General features: G+C 45.3%; 1 long non-coding RNA gene across 2 annotated transcripts in view; it reads left to right on the top strand.

The window, feature by feature from the left end:
- Positions 1-17,466, top strand: part of LOC311513418 — a 42,438-nt gene extending 24,972 nt beyond the window's left edge. Inside the window, exon 4 of one of the 2 annotated variants that reach the window (XR_014709720.1) lies at positions 17,301-17,466. This is a non-coding gene — a long non-coding RNA (uncharacterized lncRNA). Of the gene's footprint in view, positions 1-17,297 lie in introns of both variants that reach the window. The other variant, XR_014709721.1, reaches the window with a different exon arrangement.
- The last annotated feature ends 2,148 nt before the right edge of the window (positions 17,467-19,614 follow it).

Here is a 19,614-nt window from a genome sequence, read left to right as displayed (position 1 = left end):
TCACATCAGGACTACAAAACCTGGTGGCCTTTTTTTTTTAAAGGCAGCATTTTAAATTTGGTTTAAGATCTTATTGTTTACTATAAAATATTTGAATAGGATCTGTGCTCCTAAGACACTTAGGTGATTTTGAAAATCCCACCTCTGAAACGGGTCAGTACTATCCTCTGCGTTTTACTAATAGAGAAATGGGGGGCTCTTGAGCAAAAGCCTTCTGAAGTCTATAGAGGATAAATGACTTGACTGGGCCAGAGAGAACATCAGCATTCCTAGATCCTTGTCCAATGCTCAGACCTGTAGCCCACATTGCATCTCTTCTCTCCATGCTCCAGCCAGTGCTATCGCCATTTATTCCATTGAAGCAAAGTCTTATTTCTGTTCATTTCAGCCTCATTAGACTGTCTTGAGATTGTTCTGTTTTCACAGTACTCTTCCCTTGCAGAGTTGTTTCCTTTTATTTCCATTCAATACAGGTAATTGTGCTCCTCAGAAGAAAAATCCAGGGATGGTGTGTACATTTCGTTCAGACTGGGCAATTTAGATGTAATTGGACACTTAAACTGATCAGTTTGAAGGCTGTATTAAAATACTTTGGCAAGAGGATTGTTCCAGCTAAAGCCAGAACCTCCGATGATTACTTGAAACAGAAATGTGTCTCTTGTGGAGAGGCTGGCATATAATAACAGACCAGCAAGACAACATATATTATAACTAGGGTGACCAGGTGTCCCAATTTTATAGGGACAGTCCCGATATTCGGGGCTTTGTTTTATATAGGCGCCTATTACCCCCCACTCCCTGTCCTGATTTTTCACTCTTGCTATCTGGTCACTCTAATTATAACTAAGTTTAAGAGTTTGTCACGGTCTTTTTTTAGTAAAAGTCACAGACAGGTAGTGGGCAATGAACAAAAATTCACGGAAGCCTGTGACCTGTCTGTGACTTTTACTAAAAATAATGGGGAGAAGGCAGACGGGGCGGGGGAATGACTGAAGCCTGAGTGGGTGGGGGGAAGAGAATGAGAGCCCAAGCCCTGCGGCAGGAGGAGGTGGTCCAGCACCTGCCGTCATTGGGGCTGACAGCTCCACGGGCCCCCGTCCCAGCGGCTTGGCGCTGCAGGCCCCCTGCCTCGGCCGAGGTGGCTGAAAGTTCTTGGGGTCCTGCTGCCCCTGGCCTGAAGCAGAAAATATCATGGAGGTCCCTGAAAATCATGGAATCCGTGACTTCCATGACCTCCGTGACATAATCTTATCCTTAATTATAACCCTGCCCATAGGCTTTGGCCAGTGGCGAGAGATTTTGGGTCCCCAACGTGCGACATCTTACAGGGGCTTGATTTTTCTCAAGGCACCAAGCCACTTGCCCTCTGAAAATCAGGCCCATTTAAAGTGTCTGATGTTGGGCACCCAAGATTGCTATTCACTTTTGAAAACATCGGCCCTTGTCTACTCCGGCAAGAATGAGACCTGTGATTCACTATGGGTGCAGTTCCATGGGTGTAGGCTGCCATGTAGACAATGCAGAGGGTTTTTACCATGGCTCAGAGCAGGGGTAAATGCAGGGGCTAAACAGCAGCAAAGACCCCTGACCCCTGTCTACATTACAGCTTTCACTGTTGCGAACCCCAGTGGATCGCCATCAGAGCCTAACTGTGAATTTCATGCCCCATTTTTGCCTTTGTAGCAATAGCCCTAAAATGCTCTTCAGTCAGGCTGCAGAGAGTCAGCAGGACTGACGACTGCAGCATCTTCATCAAAAAATGCAGATGCTCCTTTATGAATTAAACAAATAAAAACAGCTTTTAAAATATTTAAACAATGCACCGTCCAGACTGAATGTATAGCTTTCTAGGCTTTTTTTGTGCGGGTGCCCATGCTGCCCAGTTCTGCCCTTTAAAATCCAGACAAAGTGGTAACCCCTTAATGTAAAGGCAGGGAGTGCAGGTGGTGTACACACACAGTGCATTGCTCTCAAGCACACACATGTATTTTATGCTCATCTGAATGTGGACTAGTGCAGGTAAGCTGCTGTAGTTACAAAAAACAAGCTCTTAACATCGTCAAGATAAAGAGCATTTCACAAACATGTATTTTTTAATACAAATATTTCTCTTCTAGGGAAGAAAAAGATGGGCATAAAAACCTTTAAAGTAAAGGCAAAAGATCCAACAATATATGCTTCTATTATTTTTAAATACATTCTCAGTTTCACGATGGTTCCTTTATTCCCTGCTGCCTGTAAAGAGCCCTTAAAGTACAATTTATAACCTTCTGTCGAGAAACGGAAAGGCTGTGAGAAAAGAAAGCAGGGAGAAGGTAGAGAGGCTGTTCTGGGTGATAATGGATGTGTCTAAGCGATAATGGGATTGAAGCATTATTATCATTAATGGATATCATTTATGTCTCACACAAAAAAGCATGTTCGTAAAGGCACAAGGCAAAAATAGAAAAGAAAAAAAAAGAATAATTAGTATCTGAAGCGGAGCCTGTAGTTCCAGTGCAGTCATTTTGATCCATTTTATTCTCTATGGGGAAAAAAAACCACTCTGTAGAAGCTTATAGGGGGTTGGAAAAGCTGAGCCATCGTTTTTTCACATGGTACCTCCCGTTTACCAGTCTATCTGCCCAGCTACGTCATTGTTGCAATCATGCTCAGTAGCAAACCAATAATTTGATACATAGGTCCAAATAACAAGAATATTCAGAGTTATAAGAGTAAATATTAAAAACAAAACATGAGCTTGGGGAAGGGATAAAAATTCTCATGCCTCAGGGCTTAAGTCAACCTCTGGTTAATGTGGGCCGGGAAGAAACTTTCCCTGGGGGAAGGTTATCCCCAAGCTGCCTTCTGCAGGGTTTCTTGTAACTTCCTGAGAAGTAGCTGGTGCTGACCATAGTTGGAGACAAATCGCTGGGCTAGATGGACCCACTGGTCTGAACTAGTGTGGTAATTCCTATGTTCAAATTCTGAAGTCCTTTCTTGGGCAAGTTGTCCCCCAGCTTTTATCCTTTGTGGGAGGGATAGCTCAGTGGTTTGAGCATTGGCCTGCTAAACCCAGGGTTGTGAGTTCAATCCTTGAGGGGGCCAGTCAGGGATCTGGAGCAAAAATTGGGGATTTGTCCTGCTTTGAGCAGGGGGTTGGACTAGATGACCTCCTGAGGTCCCTTCCAGCCCTGCTATTCGATGAACACTCTCTTCCTCCTCAGTATGTAGTCTGAATCCTAGTGCTACTATCACTAACTTGGTGTATATTAGACAACTGCATCTCAGGCTAGTCCACAAAGGATATTAGGTTGCTACAAGATTCAGAGGGAGGAGCTTGTCCTTTAGCGCAAGTGATTGTACTTTTAGCGCTGGAGATCCCGGATCAATGCCCAATGATGATCCACAATGTAATTGTTAGACAATAAGCATAATTTGCAGGAGAACAGTAACGCTACGGTTCTTTAGAGTTATTAGTTTGCAGTACCTCTGCAATATTACCATTCTTTCTGCTCTGGTAGCTGCAGAATATATATAGCTATAGCATAATATTTCTACGGTAGCCGTACTTAGGTAGAAAGAGCTGCATGCCCACAACATGAAATACCTCCAGCTAGACTGCACAAATACTTATTACTCGGCTTGCTTTGCATTTGTTGGATGTGCACTCATCTGTTTATTGTCCTCACAAATTTCACGGCTGGCAACTTTCCAGGAACATTTACCAGTGATATTGCAGACGATTGCCCTTGGATGGTAATGCACTTTTTAAAGGGAGTATTTCAATCTGCTAAATTTGCCAGTGGCACCTCCATAAGTGTGGGGCTTGGATTTAAAAAAATAATTGGTGGGGAACTTTATGATACTGTTGTAGACAAAAGGCGTTCTCCTACATTGCATTGCATCTCAGGATTTTTGAACATGGGGTCTCATCCTACAAACTCTTACTCATGGAAGTTGTCCTTAGTCAGGCAAGAAGGCCTAGTGATTGATGTAAGGACTGCTCATGGGGCTGAAGGCTCAGACCCTTCAACTTTGGATTAGTTTTCCTAAGGGGCTAGAAATTAATTTAGATTAGGGATAAATCGTTGCAGTTATTGTAATGATGGGTGAAAATGAGAGATCTTGGCTTCAGGAGGTGAAATACATTCCTGTGGGGGGGGACCAACGTAAGGTCGATGCAACATTAAAGCTGAGGTGTGCTGAAGATGAGATGGGCATTGTCAGGTGGTGGATGGTCCCTCTGGGACGGGTGGCAGCTAGTATAGGTTAGAGCTGCCCTCAGGCTGCTCTAAGCTATGCCAAGGCCAAGACAAAGAGGGAAGCAGGAAGCTGTCATTGGTTCCTTGACACTCCTTGTCCCCCTGCTATGCTGAACAGTTCTCCATCATAGCAAAAGATCTAGCCCACAATTTCTCATTTGTTTCTTTTTCTTTTCGGAGGGGTTGGGGGACAGGACTTGGGTTACAATGAGTGTGAAAAGGATTCTTTTTTCCAGCTGCTGGACACTGTCTGTGTTGTCCTCCATGACTCTCAAGCTAATAGATCAATTAACGGAGCTTGTCACCTGGTACGAGTACACTGGCCTGGTCTTAGCAATGGTGGCATATTGCTGACTACACTATTGCTGCAAAGTGACACTCCAAACATGAACACCCCACCCACCCCCAGGCTTTGCGAGCTTCAGATACAGATTTGACTCTCACAGCTGGGGCACACCTGGACTAGACGTATCTTTACCATGGTATATTGCATTTCGGGTTGTGATGCAAACCGGTGCCTGAAAAGCCAGATTTGAATGAAAATGAAAAAACAAAACAAAACAAAAAATAAACAATGAACAAAGGAAGGTAACCAAATATCTGAGCAATTTTCAAAAATATTCCTGGTTTCTTGATTTTCCCATCAGCCCTAAGCTATTGGGGGCATATTTTAAAAGGTATTTAGGCATTTAAATATGCTGATAGGTACCTCGCAGGCACCTAAGCAGGTTAGGAGCCCAACTCCCATTGACATTACTGAGAGGGAGGGTGAAACTTTCAAAAGTGCTTCGGTGACTTAGGTTCCTAAGTCCCATTTTCAAAATGTGCAGTTAGGGCCAGGAGTTAACGGTATTTAGGTGCCTAACGATGGAGATAGGTGCCCAGTGGGATCTTCAAAAGCATCTAGGTAGTTAATTCCATTGAAATCTATCTGCATATTTAGGTCTTCTAAATACCTTTGAAAATCTGGCTTTGTCCTTTAGGGATGAGATCACTCCACTTTCATCCTTCGTAAAATACTGTCACAGTTTCTTTGCATGAATTAAAAAGCAGGTCCTGAACACTGGTCACCCCACTCACCCCTACATACATACACCCTGGAAAAGGTTTTATTTATATCCTGCTGCATTGCAAAACACAGGATCCCGATTCGTCTTTCCTCCCGTACATAACCCCACGTGGCATGAAGCATGTATTTAATATGACCCGCTGACTCTTCGGAATTAACAGGAAGGCCAAAGCGGATCGGTGAGCTGGTATTAATATGCATGGCGAGTAATGTACGAGGCAGATAATTAATGGCTTAAGAAACCCAGGAAAGCAATGAATAATAATCGAGCACTTTGCTTCCTGTGGCTGACTCAAGCTCCCCAATGTCTCTTGCATTTCTTTTGATGGCTGCAGTTAGGTCTCTGCCCATTACATTTCGTGATCCTCTCCTGAGATGACTCCAAAGACCAAACGTTGTGTAATTATTAATAATTAATAGCTAGCACCTAAAGCACTGTACAACTTCAACGTGCAAGGCAAAATTAACTAATACAGTCCTCGGACCTGCTCCCCCACCCGTTAATGGCTATGCTCCCGCTGACATCCAGGGGAGCAGGACTGGACACTTGGACACCAGCATGAAATGTTATCCCCGAACCATTAAAGGTCAGATCAGGAGAGGCCCTTGGCGTGTCTGCGGAGGGGCATGCAAGAAGCTACCCCACTGCGCAGGACCTGCTCTGCCTGCATTCTGGGATTGCTTGCACCACACGCAGGGAGCAAGAGGCTGAAAAGGGCGGGGCGAGGAAGAGGAAGCAGGGCCGCTGCTGGGCCTTCCTCCACGTCTGCTTATGGAGCTCGGCTGGCACGCTGAGGGGGCAGTCTGCCCCAGAGAGACTAGCTGGGCCTGAGGCACTGTGTCTCTTGTGCTCTCTAGGGCAACTTAGCTCCACAGCTCCCCCTACACAGGGCCGGGCCTGAACAGAAAAAGCATTGTCCAACCCTCATGTATTTAAACACACTTATAGCACAAATTTACTCCTCGAGAAGGCTCTTCATCTGTCTGTGTGTCTGTCTGTCAGCTGGAGGCATATACAAAAGAGGGCTGGAAGAATCCCACTATTCAGAGAAGGCATAGTTATGGGAATTCACATAGAAGATATGCAAGGAGAGACCTAGATAGACAGAGCCTTGTTCATGCCCTAAGCACAGTCTCAGGGCACGAGAGGGATCCAGATTTCTTTCTTACAAGTACACAAGCACCCTCTGTCTTTCCTTTTCTCACATTGCGCCTCATCCTCTCTTGAGCTCCTCTGTGCAATGAAAGCCTGCCAAACAAGGCATGTTTTTTTTTCCTTATGGCTCAAGCTGCATTTACATAACAGCCTGGCATTTCTATCCTCTTCTGTGCTAGTGAGGGCCCCTAGCAACAAGCGATACAGAAAACAAATGAAGAAGAGCTTTAAATCAATGATGCTTCAAATGGATCTGCAGACTAAAATGTACCACTGAGTAATTAATGTGTCCACGTGCTTTCCAACAGAGCACGCAAGTGCCAGCCGATTAAACAAGCATACACTGTAGATGTCTCTCTCCACTGCAGAATGGAGACAACCAGAGCTAATAGCTGCACAGTGGTGAGTGGCAGGGGAAGGAGAAAGGGGGACATGGCATGGCATTATGGCCTCGCCCCCACATGTGAGTTACAGCTGCTCTGCATTCTCTGTACTATGTAAATAGTTTTAGTGGAGGGTGGATCCTCAGATTTAAGCCTCACTCTCTGCCTCTATTCCCCTTGGAAAGCATGTTCTCTTTTGGGGCAGGGACCTCCGTGCTAATCCGTTCCATCTTTGAAATCTGGCCGCACTACCACTTACGTTGGCATAATTTATGTCGCTTAGGGGTGTGACATAAGTTACACCAACATAAGCACCAGTGTGGCCAGCGCTATGTCGACAGGACAGCTCTCTCGCGTCGGCATAGACCAGTTACACTAGCTGCGGTGCCGCTGCATCTCTCGTGTAGACATAGGGCAGCGATCAATCCAGCGGGGGTCGATTTATCGCGTCTAGTATAGACACGATAAATCGATCGCTGAGCGCTCTCCCGTCAACTCTGGTCGTCCCCAGAACGAGGAGCACAAGCAGAGTCGACGGGAGAGCGTCAGCTGTCGACTTACCACAGTGAAGACACCGCGGTAAGTAGATCTAAGTACGTCGACTTCAGCTATCCTATTCACGTAGTTGAAGTTGCGTATCTTAGATCGACCCCGCGCGGTAGTGTAGGCAAGCCCTTAGCCTCAGTTCATGATGTGTCTGGCTGTGGGTGCTATTTTTGGGTGCTACTGCTCATGCCCCTATCATATGACATGCTTGGTGCATTACTTCCACGGTTTTTCTTTCTTTTTCACCCACCTCCCGCACCTGATTCTTCCTCTTCAGCATCGCCATTGTGTTTTGCGGGCGCTAGCCCAGTGTGCTAAGTTTCTCTCATTAACTCTCGCAATGCTGAAAGTTCGACAGAACTTTGCACTGTTCTGCTGAAAATGCTAGCCTTGCTGAAAGACCCCAACGTATTAATGAAGCAATAGCTGGTTTGCTCACACACGCCACTAAATCAGTTTAATGGAATAACACAATTAACTGAAAAACCATTAATACCAAAACTGAGCTGCTGAAAGCAGAGACTTCCAGCCCTGAGGTCCCAGTTGTATTGACAATGGCACCTTGAATACATTAGCCTCTGGAGGAAGTAAATTCAAGCTGCCCTATTGTAGGGCTCTACACCAGTGTTAAGCGCACACAGAATCAAAGAATGAAATCTTGGGCTGTGATCTAATTGCTGTTCTAATGAGCCAGGATCTACAGTTTGAAAGCAGAGGACCGAAGATGGAAAGGGAAGGGCAATATTAAACAGGTGAGCCTCACTCCTATCTCCTCTCTGAAAGGGGTACACAATAGTTTAACTTCCACTTAATCCTGAGCACACAGACTAAAGGACATGACAAATCCAGTTCACACTTCGCAAAGCATCAGGAAAACAACAGCCCATTTTAACGTGTGCACAATAATCGCGATGACAATGAGACATGCACAAAGCCCTATGTAACATGTAAGTCCCAGTTAAGCCTCATTTTAGGGATGTCAGCGGAATGCGGTAGTGCATAGTGCCTTGTGCATTGGGATGCATTTGAACCAAAGCTCAAACCCAGATCTTTTTACATGCAGAGTGAAAAGGAGTAACTCCATGGACCAGTGTTTTACAGAGGTCAGTATCATTATACCCATTTTACAGATGGGGAGACTGAGGCACAGAGTGAAATGACTAGCCTAAGCAGGCCAATGGTGGAGCTGGGAATAGAATCCCGGTCTCTTGATTTCTAGTCTAGCTCTCTGTCAACTAGGCAAAACTGCTTCCTACTTAGCTGTGTCCATTTACACTATCAGAGAATTTTGCCCCCCACCCCCTTTTTTAACCTTTCATTCCCATTTAGTTTTGCATGTGATTCACTACTTCATGTGACGATGGACTCTGGGACAGGGGCTGTTTTTAAATAAGTATATGTATAGTGTCTAGCACAATGGGGTCCTGACCCTTGACTGTTGCCCTCCGGCACTACCATAATACAGGTAAGTAACAACAACTAGATTATACTTGTAAAATCCCACATGAAGTTGTATCGATATGGACACAGGATACATATCATAAGGGAAATTAAATAAAATGTCTTCTGTTGTCAGAAGATAAATATCTGAAAGCAATTGTAATCGGTGTAATCAGTAATCATTTAGTAGAAAGTGAAACTATCTGTGTTATATTACATTGTAAGGAGAGTGATCACTTTACATAAGCTATTACCAGCAGGAGAGTGGGGTGCGGGGAGAGAAAACCTTTTGTAGTGATAAACACCCATTTTTTCATGGTTTGTGTGTATAAAAACGTCTTCTGTATTTTCCACAGTATGCATCCGATGAAGTGAGCTGTAGCTCACGAAAGCTTATGCTCAAATAAATTGGTTAGTCTCTAAGGTGCCACAAGTACTCCTTTTCTTTTTGCGAATACAGACTAACACGGCTGTTACTCTCAAACCTATCTGTGTTATGCAGCTGGTCAGACTAGATGTTCCTAATAGCCCTCTCTGGCCTTAAAGTCCATGAACCCTTGAAAGTGATATGGATTAGGCATCAAGTACCTGAAACTGGTTGGTGTGGGGTGGACTTGCAGACTCGGTATTTCTAGGCCCACACACGGCTGTCCACTCTGCTTTGTAAACCTGGGTTTGCAATTGCTGGATCCATATCTCACAGCCTTGCTAACACATCCATACTGAACCATGCAGACCTTTTGCCTTGGGTCTGCGGCTTGAGGTACATCCACACTGCAAAAGGGAAGGGCTTGGACCCAAGTCACAGCAGGACTTGGGTTCTCACCCACACCGAGAGCCCAGGCTAAGTGTTCAGTGTAGACATACCCTCTTTGTCTTCATTCCCCATCTGTAAAATGGGGATAATAACATTTCCCAATATTTCCCAACAACCACATGTGGGTGTTGTGCAGATAAGTACTTTAAAGACTGTAAGGGGCTCATATACTATGCGGATGGGGGCCGTGTAAGTACCCAAGGCCTGGTCTACTCTAGAAAATTAAGTTGACTTAACTATGTCACTCAGAGGTGTCAAAAATCCACACCCTGAGTGGTATAGTTAAACTGGCCAAACCCCCAGTGTAGACAGCACTAGACTGATGGAAGAATTCTTCCTCTGACCTCGCTACTGCCTCTCGGGGAAGTGAATTAACTACGCCGACTGGACAAGCCCTCTGTCATGTCTACACTGAAGCGCTACAGCTGTGCGGCATTTCAGATGTAGACAAGCTCTAAGATCAATAGCAGGGACAGTGCTGCAACCGTAGACCAAAAGCTAGTGGGAACGATTTCGTTCTAAAAACACATTGAGAGTGGACATAAATAGGAGGGGGGCATGAGCTGCTTCCCCAGTTGTTGTGCCGTAATAGTGGGAGAGCTGGGAATAGACCCCCATCTCTTGCTGTCTAGTGTAGTGCTCTATCAACTAGACATTTGGGGTCAAACGATACTTTAGGTTATAGGTGAAGGTGAGCTTGGGTGCAGATGAATGTTATAGGGTGGGCTGGCCCTTTAAGGGATTTTGGCTCGGCTCAGCTGCTTCGCTGGGGATGCAAGGTCAGTGAGATCAAGGGAAGGGGCTCTCCATATCAGCCTGATGGCAAGGTCTGGCTGGAGCTACCTGCAGTGAAGGGTGGGGCAGGTGCTGAAGCTTGAAGGGGCAGGATCTCAAGGAGGCAGCAACACCCGCCTTCCAGAAATGCATGGTTGAACCCGGCAAGGGGGCAAGGAAACAGCCGTGGCAGGGAAAGGCTTGTTTGATTTCAGCTGATATTTAAAAGGGGACGTTTTAACAAACCAGGCCCCCGCAAAAAGGTGGGTGATTTGATTGATTGACGAGAGCCTGGGTGTAGATTTTTGAGAACAGCAAGAAGGGGAAACTGAGGCCGTGGCAGAGGTTGATGCCTGATCGAGTAACACCCTTTTACAGTGAATAAGTCAGCACACAATTCAGCACTGTTGGCTATCTTTGCGGGCTACACCAGTGGTGGAGGGGTAACAAATGACGGTGTAAATCGGGGGTTGGGGCCCCATTGCAGAAGGTGCTGTGCAAACAAATAATACTCCTACCCTAAGGAGCCTACAATCAAAGTAAGTTGCTTTGAGTTGCACTGGCAAAGCACGTTGCCCTAGATCTTCAAAGGTATTTAGGCACCTAACTCCCAATGGTTTCAATGCAAATTAGGCACCTAAATACTTTGTGAGGATCCATGTGATCAGGCTTGGTTCTTGCCCACGTGGTTCGTAATTTTACTTCCTGAATATTAAAAATCATTCACCAAAAATATTTAACAAGAATAAGAAAGCTCCAGGGCTCAATTTTACTCCCATTGAAGCCAATTTCCCACTGACTTTATTAGGAGCAGGAGCAGCTCCTTATAGCCTTTTCAGTCTCCCTTTAAGCAGTCAGAATGCACTATTTACCATACTTCGCTGTCATATTATCTGAGTGTTAAAGGCTGAGCCACTAATCTCTATTGGAACAGGCAGAGTGCACTTGACTAACTCCAGTGTGGAAGGCTGCTGGCAAAGCTCAACTTGCAGTCAATAAATGCAAAGTTTTGTAACCACTTCTTCACTCCCCACCTATTCTTTTTCTCCCTCGCTCTCCAGAACGGGATGATTCACATGTTACAGTAACCTACATTTGGCTTGGCACCCACCATATGTTATAAATAGATGACAGAGTCACCCTGTTCTCCCTCTAAAGTTCAGTGCATCTTACTTTTTTCAACCCGAGAGCAGTGCTGGGGGGACTGATTCACTCATAGAAGCAGTAATAAAATATAGAGCCTTCCGATTCTAGGCCAGGGCCAAAGTGACTTGTGATTTGGGGGGTGTACCCATTTGTGCATATATATACTAACAGAACAGTTTGAGATAACTTAAAGAGGCCCGATTTTCAGATAGTGCTGAGGAGCCTCCTTCACAAATCAGGCCCCTTTAAGCTGCCCACCTTGAGACAACCAACAATGTAGGCACCTGAAATCACGCATCATTTTTGAAACTCTTGGGTGTGTAGCAACCAAACTGTGCTGCCTGGATAGATGGATGGTGGCTCCTGGGTGAGCGAAGTCTGGTGATCTGAGTCCAACGAGCAGAGGACAGGTGTTCATGTCACAGAAAACTCCAGCAGTAATTGCCCAGCCTAACTGTAGTCTCAGCAGAGAGATCCAATGACAGAATAGTCACGGGTTGAATTACCTGCTCAACACTAGTAATGGTCTGTTTAGGATCAGGCACAGGATGGGGCAAACTTACATTTCTGCTAACTATGCTGCACCTGTTCGGTGAGTCAAAAGAGGACTTCACTCTTCAGTATTATCAAGCCAGCACTTAAATGTACAGACTTCTTTTATTGCTCAAATTGCAGGTATATTGGAAATCCTGGCTCAGTGTAATGAGCCAATCAAATCTAGTAATCTAGTAATCTGTTGTGATTTCTCAATGAAATAAGCATCGATGCCTCAATTTTGTTGGAGGATAATGGCTGTTGCTCTGAAGCGTAGTGCAGCAGGTCAGGTTTGGAAAGGAGCTCAGATGCTTGGCCTTGGGACCTCAGGAAGGAATCCCCACAGACAAGGATAAAACGAAGCTGAGAAGCAGAAGAAGTTGAAAGTTGCTGTCATCGGAGCGCCGCTTCTGCTGCTGAGCAGCGTGAGGTCGAGTGGTGGAGTTCATCTGTCACTGCATAGTCCCAATGCTTCTCCTGCAGGAAGTGCAGCTGGAAAAGAAACATCAAGGAGTGCCTGGGAGGAAGCAGAAGAAAACAGGTTACAGTTACTGCAATGGGGACACACTGGGTTCAACACAGGACAGTCAGATCAAAGGCCAGTCCATGAAATTTCACAGATACAAGGCCAAACTCATCCCTATTGTAACAGCAGTGGAATCAGTTGAAGTATAGCATGGATTATGTCCATGTGGTCTATTGTTCATTAGCATGCTTTGGCTGTTATAAGCCAATTACAATTGATGTTCATGCTGATCACAGAGGCTGTAGGTCCCAAGTGGAGATAGGCTCGGGTATAGACTTCCAATTCAGATCCAAACCTGAGCTTCCACGGTGTTCAGGTGGGTTTGGATTCAGCAGGTCCAGTTCCGGCCTATTACCGAGACAGATCTGAGCTTTAGTGTCCTGATCTGGAACCTGAATCTGAAGCTCTCTGTAACTCAAGAATGGGAAGATCCTTGTAGCTAGTGTTTCATTAAAGAGAGGTTCTCCAAGTACAGATGCAGATGCACACTTCTCCATCGTTCTGTGCGTCCTGGATCTGGTGTTCCCATTTAGGCCCATCTTTAGCTCGAACCATTCTATCAATAAAAGTATTTAAACAACAGGGGCCAGATTCTCAGCTGATCTAAATCAACCTCGTTTCTTTGATTTCAGTGGAGCTATGCTGATTTACACCAGTTGAGAGATTTGGCTCCATTGTTACTAACCCAGTTCTAACCAGGTGAGCCTTGTCTACAACAGTAGGCAAACGACTCATTTATCACATTGTAAACAATCCCAGGTAGAAGGGGGGGGTGCGGGGGAGGTGGAAATGAGAGAGACAGTGCATAAGAGCATACAGTGACTGTCCAAAATATTTCATAGAGAGACAGATGGGTTTTCCAGGAGTTCTTTCATAACGCTCAATCCTGCTTCAGGGAGATTGCTGCACACAGCGTTCTTTGATACATTATTCTGAACATCGTTTTATAGAGAGGACACGATTGCCCTTCACTGGAGCAGATGGTTAGTCCCCAGTAGCTGCTGTACTTTTTTATGCTGCTTATATACTAACAGAACACAGCAAAACAGCCTGGGATATCCCAGCCCCACAATATACGCTATTATGAATGTCTAATCTCTTCTGTCCACCCTGGATTGCAGCTGTCCTGATGTGCTGATAAAACAGTTTTATTGATGACTGGGCATGTTACCCAAGGTCCCACCGGACCGGTTCATGGAGACACTTTATTGACAGAGTCTCCCATATGTCCTAACAAAATTGTTGTGGCCAGCTATGTTGAGCAGAACAGTACAGCTGTTTCTCCGGCCCCTCTGCCTGCAGTGCAATCAATAGAGCATAGCAATAAGGTTCAGAGCATCCCCGGTGAAAAATCTATTTCTAAAACCAATGTTTCATTCATTGCAAACAAGGTGCTCTCCAAGAACTTCAAGGTTGATTTGACCTCAAGGCTTTTAGCTGGAGACGATTCATTTTATACAGGGGGGGAAACAGTGTAAGATTAACACTCTACCCTCATATCACGCCTACTTTCCAAGGATATTAGGGCCAGATCCTCAGCCACTGGGAGTATTTATTTATATTTAAATCGTAAAAGAGATGCCTATACAAGAGCTCCAGGCAACCTGACACTTCTGTCACAACAACAAAATACTCCCAGTAGCATTAAAGAACACAGGAACACAGAAATCTACTTGGAAAGCCAGCCAGCTGCCAGAAAACTCCTTTCCACTTGCCAGCGTTCTGGGCATATACTTCCAAACATCTGGGGAAAAAAACCCAATCACATGGGGAATGATTTTTGACCCAATGAAAAAAATTCTGCAAAAATAAAAAAATATATATATTTTGGTCAAAACTCCCCCAAAATTTGAAAACCATATATTTTGTTGCCAAGCACTATATATATATATATATATATATATATAGTGCTTGGCAACAAAATCCCTGAAATTTGTTCATGTAAATAGAATTTTTAGCAAAAAAATAAATAAATAAATTCTGTTTAATTGTAAAGCCATTTTCCATTGGGAAAAAATTGCAGAGTGAAATTTTTTAAGGAGCTCTACCATGAAATAGGTGGCGTTAAGTAGAATAAGTGCTGATTGATGTCATTTGTGGGTTTGACTCCCAGAGGTTAAGTGACTTGAAACAGATCACATAGCAAGTCACTGGAAGAAATGGGAACGGAACAAAGAAGTCCTGACTTCCAATCTGTGGCATGGGCGATTATGCCTTTAAGGGCTGAACTTCCCAAACAGAACGTCTAGACAGGGCACTGGGAAGCTCTTGCTATGCACAGCCAGCTGGAGCTCTCTTGCAAGCATGAGGTGATCACTTAACACCACATAACTCATTGTTCTAATGACTAGATCAGTGGTTCTCCATACTCTGCTGAAAAAGTATTAAGGACCCCCCATAAAGGGGGTGGCCGCCAACCCTCCCAACTTGTTTGAGGCACCCTTGATCCCCAAGTTGAGAACCCGGGTACCAGCGTAATGGAAAGAAAATATTTAGGAGCATATTCTGCCCAATTATAATTGGAGTAAATGTGGAGTGAGTCCAAGGTGTCAAACTCATTCTATTAAGAGGGTTATAATACAGTTTTAATTATTGGCATCACATATTACTCTCAAGCCATGTGCTGATCTCCCACTGATGTCAGTGAGAATTCTGCAGAAAGACAGATGTCAGAATATGCCTCTTGCACAGTAACAAAACTAAAGCTCCTATTGCATTCAACATCGTGCTGAAGGGAAAACATTAGGCAGGGTGACTTTGGGACCAGCACTATTTCTGCCCTTTGTTTATTTGTTCATTAGCAGCTGGAATTGCCCAATCTGCACACACAAGTAAAATAGAGGTAGCCACCAGTTCGGTGGACAGCGACACCCCCCATTGTTTTAAAATCTGGCCCTTTCCTGGTGCTGTTGTGAGGCTTAAGAATTAGCCTCCACTGAGCTGAACTGACTGCAGTTCACAAACTCTAAAGGGGCTAGATTGTGACTGGTGCTACAGCCTAGCAAGGAGTGTAAGGAGGAGTAAAAATCCCCTTCACACCTTCTCACAGACTGCCTGGGTCTTGGGGCCTGGTACAGGGATAAGGAGGTGCTGAGTGCCAGGTATGTCTGAAACATGCCTCCTAATGTCACCCAATAGGTCTCATATTGTGTCCTTGGTCTTAATTCTCATTTACACTACAGGTATGTCTACACTTAAAATGCTACAGCTCTGTAGTGCTTCCGTGTAGACACTCACTACAGCGACGAGAGGGGTTCTCTCATCGCGGTAGTTAATCCACCTCCCAGAGAGGCAGTAGCTGGGTTGACAGTAGCTAGGCAGATGGAAGTTTTTGGCGAAGACCAGCCCTAAGAGTACGTCTACACTGCAGTCGAAGGCATGATTGCAGCTCATATAGGCATACCCTCACCAGCTTTAATCATGGCTAAAAATAGGAGGGTGGCACGGATTTCACTGCCTAGGATCCTGGGGACATGCTTGCATTGTTGACCCATACTGGGGTCAGTGCTGCTACGTCTCCACTGCTCTTGTTACCCAAGCTAGCTTAAGGAAAGCTCGCAGGGTTATGCCAACCTGAGCTGCAATCACACCTCCGATTGCAGTGTGGACCTATTCTGAGGCTGTTATACACTGGTCAAGGTTAAAGTGGGCATAAGTCCTCTTCACGCTGTCAGAAGTGGTGTAAAGCAGCCTTCATGTAACTGAGACTTAGACCCCTTGTTGGATCCAGTAGATGATATCTAGTGGGATTCTCACGTACACTCAGGCCCCTTTGCCCCACTCGGTCCATGTAAATGAGATGTAAATCAATTTCTGCCCATTTTTACGCCAGAGCAATGTAATGTGGCCTTAGTGTAAACAAGGATTAGGCCCTTTAGGCCTTGCTTCGTCACCACTGCTTGATTCCAGTTTTACCTTGGGGAAGCTCTGTTGGAATCAGTTACAGCAGCGTAAAACTGGAGTAATACGGTAATGATAGGCCTCTGACAATCCAATCCTGCAGGCCCTTGTTCCTGTCAGAAGTCTTGAGGCAGGTAGTCCCATTAACTTCAGTGGAACTACTCTCAGGAGTAAGGGTTTGCAAGACCAGACCTTTGCTCTGTGGGGTCAATTCCAACCGGTGTTCCACCACACTGACAATGATGCTTCTTGTGAAGGGTCAAAGGAGACGGGGAAAACTACCCAACGCTGCTCACAACCTACTTACCTTCCTCTGCTTGCTTTCTCTTTTTGCAAGCTCCTGTGTGATGATGGAGGATCCAAGTGGCTAGGGTGCTAGCTTGAACCTTTAGAGACAGGGGTTGATTTTCCTGTTCTGCTACAGACTTCCTGAGAGGCCTGGGGCAAGGCGCTCTCTGTGCTTTAATACTCCATGTGTAAGAAGGGGACAATAGCCCTTCCCGCTGTCACAGGGATGTTGTAAGAAAGAATACACTGAAGATTGTGAAGACCTTACGTGACATAGTAATGGGGGATAGAAAAGTGCCATAGAAAGTTGTGGATCAGATAAGGGCCTGATGATTCCTAGCTGCTTTTATATATTCCCACAATGCTTGACATATTCTTCCTCACTTTTCAGTGGATTCTCACTGATCAGATGCAAAGGCTCATTTCATGTCAAATCAAACTTTCCTTGCTCAAGTGGTTTATTGCTTTTTCAAGCAGATGTTACCATCCCTAATTGATGAAGCAAGCTTTCGCTCTCCAAAAGTGTGATGGCCAAACCAGAAAACCAGGCGGTGGGAGCAGTGTGAAGTTGGCACTAACTTAAATGAATTCATCTGCTTATAACTGTGTGTGGGATGTTGGTGATTCAATTCTGTTGCCAAGATCAAGGCTCTATAATAAAGGAAATGATCAAACCGGCTCAAGAATAAATTCAATGCATTGGCGTGATTGTTTTTCTGAGAATAGACTCGCAAAATTTTCATAGTGCCTTCTGAGTCCCCTTTTCTAGGCAGCGTCAAACCACATATGAATTTTGTATTGCTTCAAACTTTACGACTCTCATCTGGAAACATGCGGATTTTGAATTGCTGCTCGGGCTTCACTGCTGAGCTGGCAAATTTTGTTCAGTAATTAACATGAAAGGCTCTCGGAAGCCAGCTTTTCCTCCCTACTGACTCATGGACATCTACTGCTCAGAGCATCGCCACGGTAGCTGCTTTGTGTGATATCCATTTCTACTCACAGGGACTCAAGTAAGACCACTCTGATTTTAACAGACACATACAAGTGAAAGGTCAGTGCTTGTAGACATTAATAAATCCCTCTGGCCTCTTGTGAACAGAGAGAGGAAACAGGAAAAAAATCCTACAAACTTTTGTACTGTCTGTATAATTTTATGCACTAATCCACGTGCCAGTTGCTCACAACATTGGCTTTGATGATGGAGCATCTGAGCACAGCAGTTAATATTTTGAGATGGACACTGCCGGTAGATTGGTGCCTGGATACCAGGGTGATGGAGGCTTTAGAAATGCCCAAATATCTGGGGCCAGATCCTCAGCTGGTATAAATTGGCACAACTCCCTTGAAGTCAGATACATCCTTTGGAGCAGAGACTCCATTGGTGTCTATCAGCATTGTCCTAATAGAACTACAGTGGTTTACACCAGTGGTGGACCTAAGCCATATGCTATAGAAATCAAAGGATCACTGTAGGAGTGGAGACAGGAGGGTCAAACTGCAAGGTGATGTGTAAGTTAGAGACCCTTAGAAATACTTACACCCACTTACTGATGGGTAAGGAAGCCCAAGTTGCTATAAAAGGTGCAGGCTAAAGTAGGGTGGTGACTGCTTTGACTTACACCTTCATATACCCTCCGCTCATTGATTTATTGTGAGCTCTTCTCTTCTGACTCCTTGGCGTCCAAACTGCACCATCTTAGACTCACTTGGGTCAAATTCAGAAGTCATATTTAAAGTGGGGGCATAAGTTACACTTTGGTAAGTGGGTCTGAGCCTACGGGAATCTTAGAGCCTAATCCAATGCTCATGGAAGTAACGTCACTGAGCAAACCAGGAGCCAGAGCCCAAACCGAAGTCAACAGGAATCTCTCCACTGCCTTCCATGGGCTTTGGCTCAGGCCCCACGGGCCGTCAGCAGCCTCCCTAAAGAGCGCAATATCCTCTCTGCACCGCGCCAGTGCAACTCCTTCCTTGCTGCAGCCTGTCCATCACTAAGGTGCCTGCAGATCACTGGACTGGGCTTCTGACTTGCAGCCAGTCTGCACTGCATTCCCACCATCCCTACCCCGAGCAGCTGTCCTTCCCTTCCTAGCCTTCTCTCTCATGTTGGCCATCACTGCCGAAACTCCCCTGCACTGTCCTTTATTAAAGAGCTAGTCTGCACTTCAGATGCTCTGCCCTTCCCTACTGCTGCTGCTGAGCTGATGTATTATGTCCTGTCCCCCTCCTGCACTGAAATTGTCACTGGCTGGGAGTTTTCTTTATTGTGCATCACTCAGTGGAGAGATAGAGCTGGATGCGGTTCAGCTATCATCAATCAAAATAACTCAGTGGCCTCTGCATAGTCTGGGACTCAGGAACTAATCATGCTCTGGTTCGTCTCCCCCTCCCGCCCTCCCCCCAGAACCATCCAGTGGCCCAAGCTACATCTCTGTGGAGCTGTGTTTGGTTCTGAGCCACTCGTGCTCTGAATGGGATATAGAGCAGAACTGTGGGAGGCGATGTCTACAGAAGGCTGAGTCAGATCTCTCTGCAACGGTAAATCTATCGGTAACTCCACCAAGGACACTACAGAAAGCGCAAAGGCGTATGCTGAGGAACATAAAACAAGAGGCTCGGAAGCAGGCGGGTGTTTCCTTTTCAATTCACTGGCCTTCAGGCCTGTGGTAATTTCCCCCCACCACCACCCCCTTAAAGGGACAAAAAAGCCTTCCCCCTTTCTATGAGATTAAATGCATCTCATATAATTGTGCATTAACCTTTGCTCCTGCATTATGTTGCTGTGGGT

The sequence above is a fragment of the Lepidochelys olivacea genome, assembly GCF_965140295.1.
Source record: "Lepidochelys olivacea isolate rLepOli2 genome assembly, chromosome: 26".
In the NCBI taxonomy this organism is placed as follows: domain Eukaryota; kingdom Metazoa; phylum Chordata; order Testudines; family Cheloniidae; genus Lepidochelys; species Lepidochelys olivacea.
Note: the sequence above shows the minus strand (reverse complement) of the source record. Positions and strands in the feature narration are given on the sequence as shown.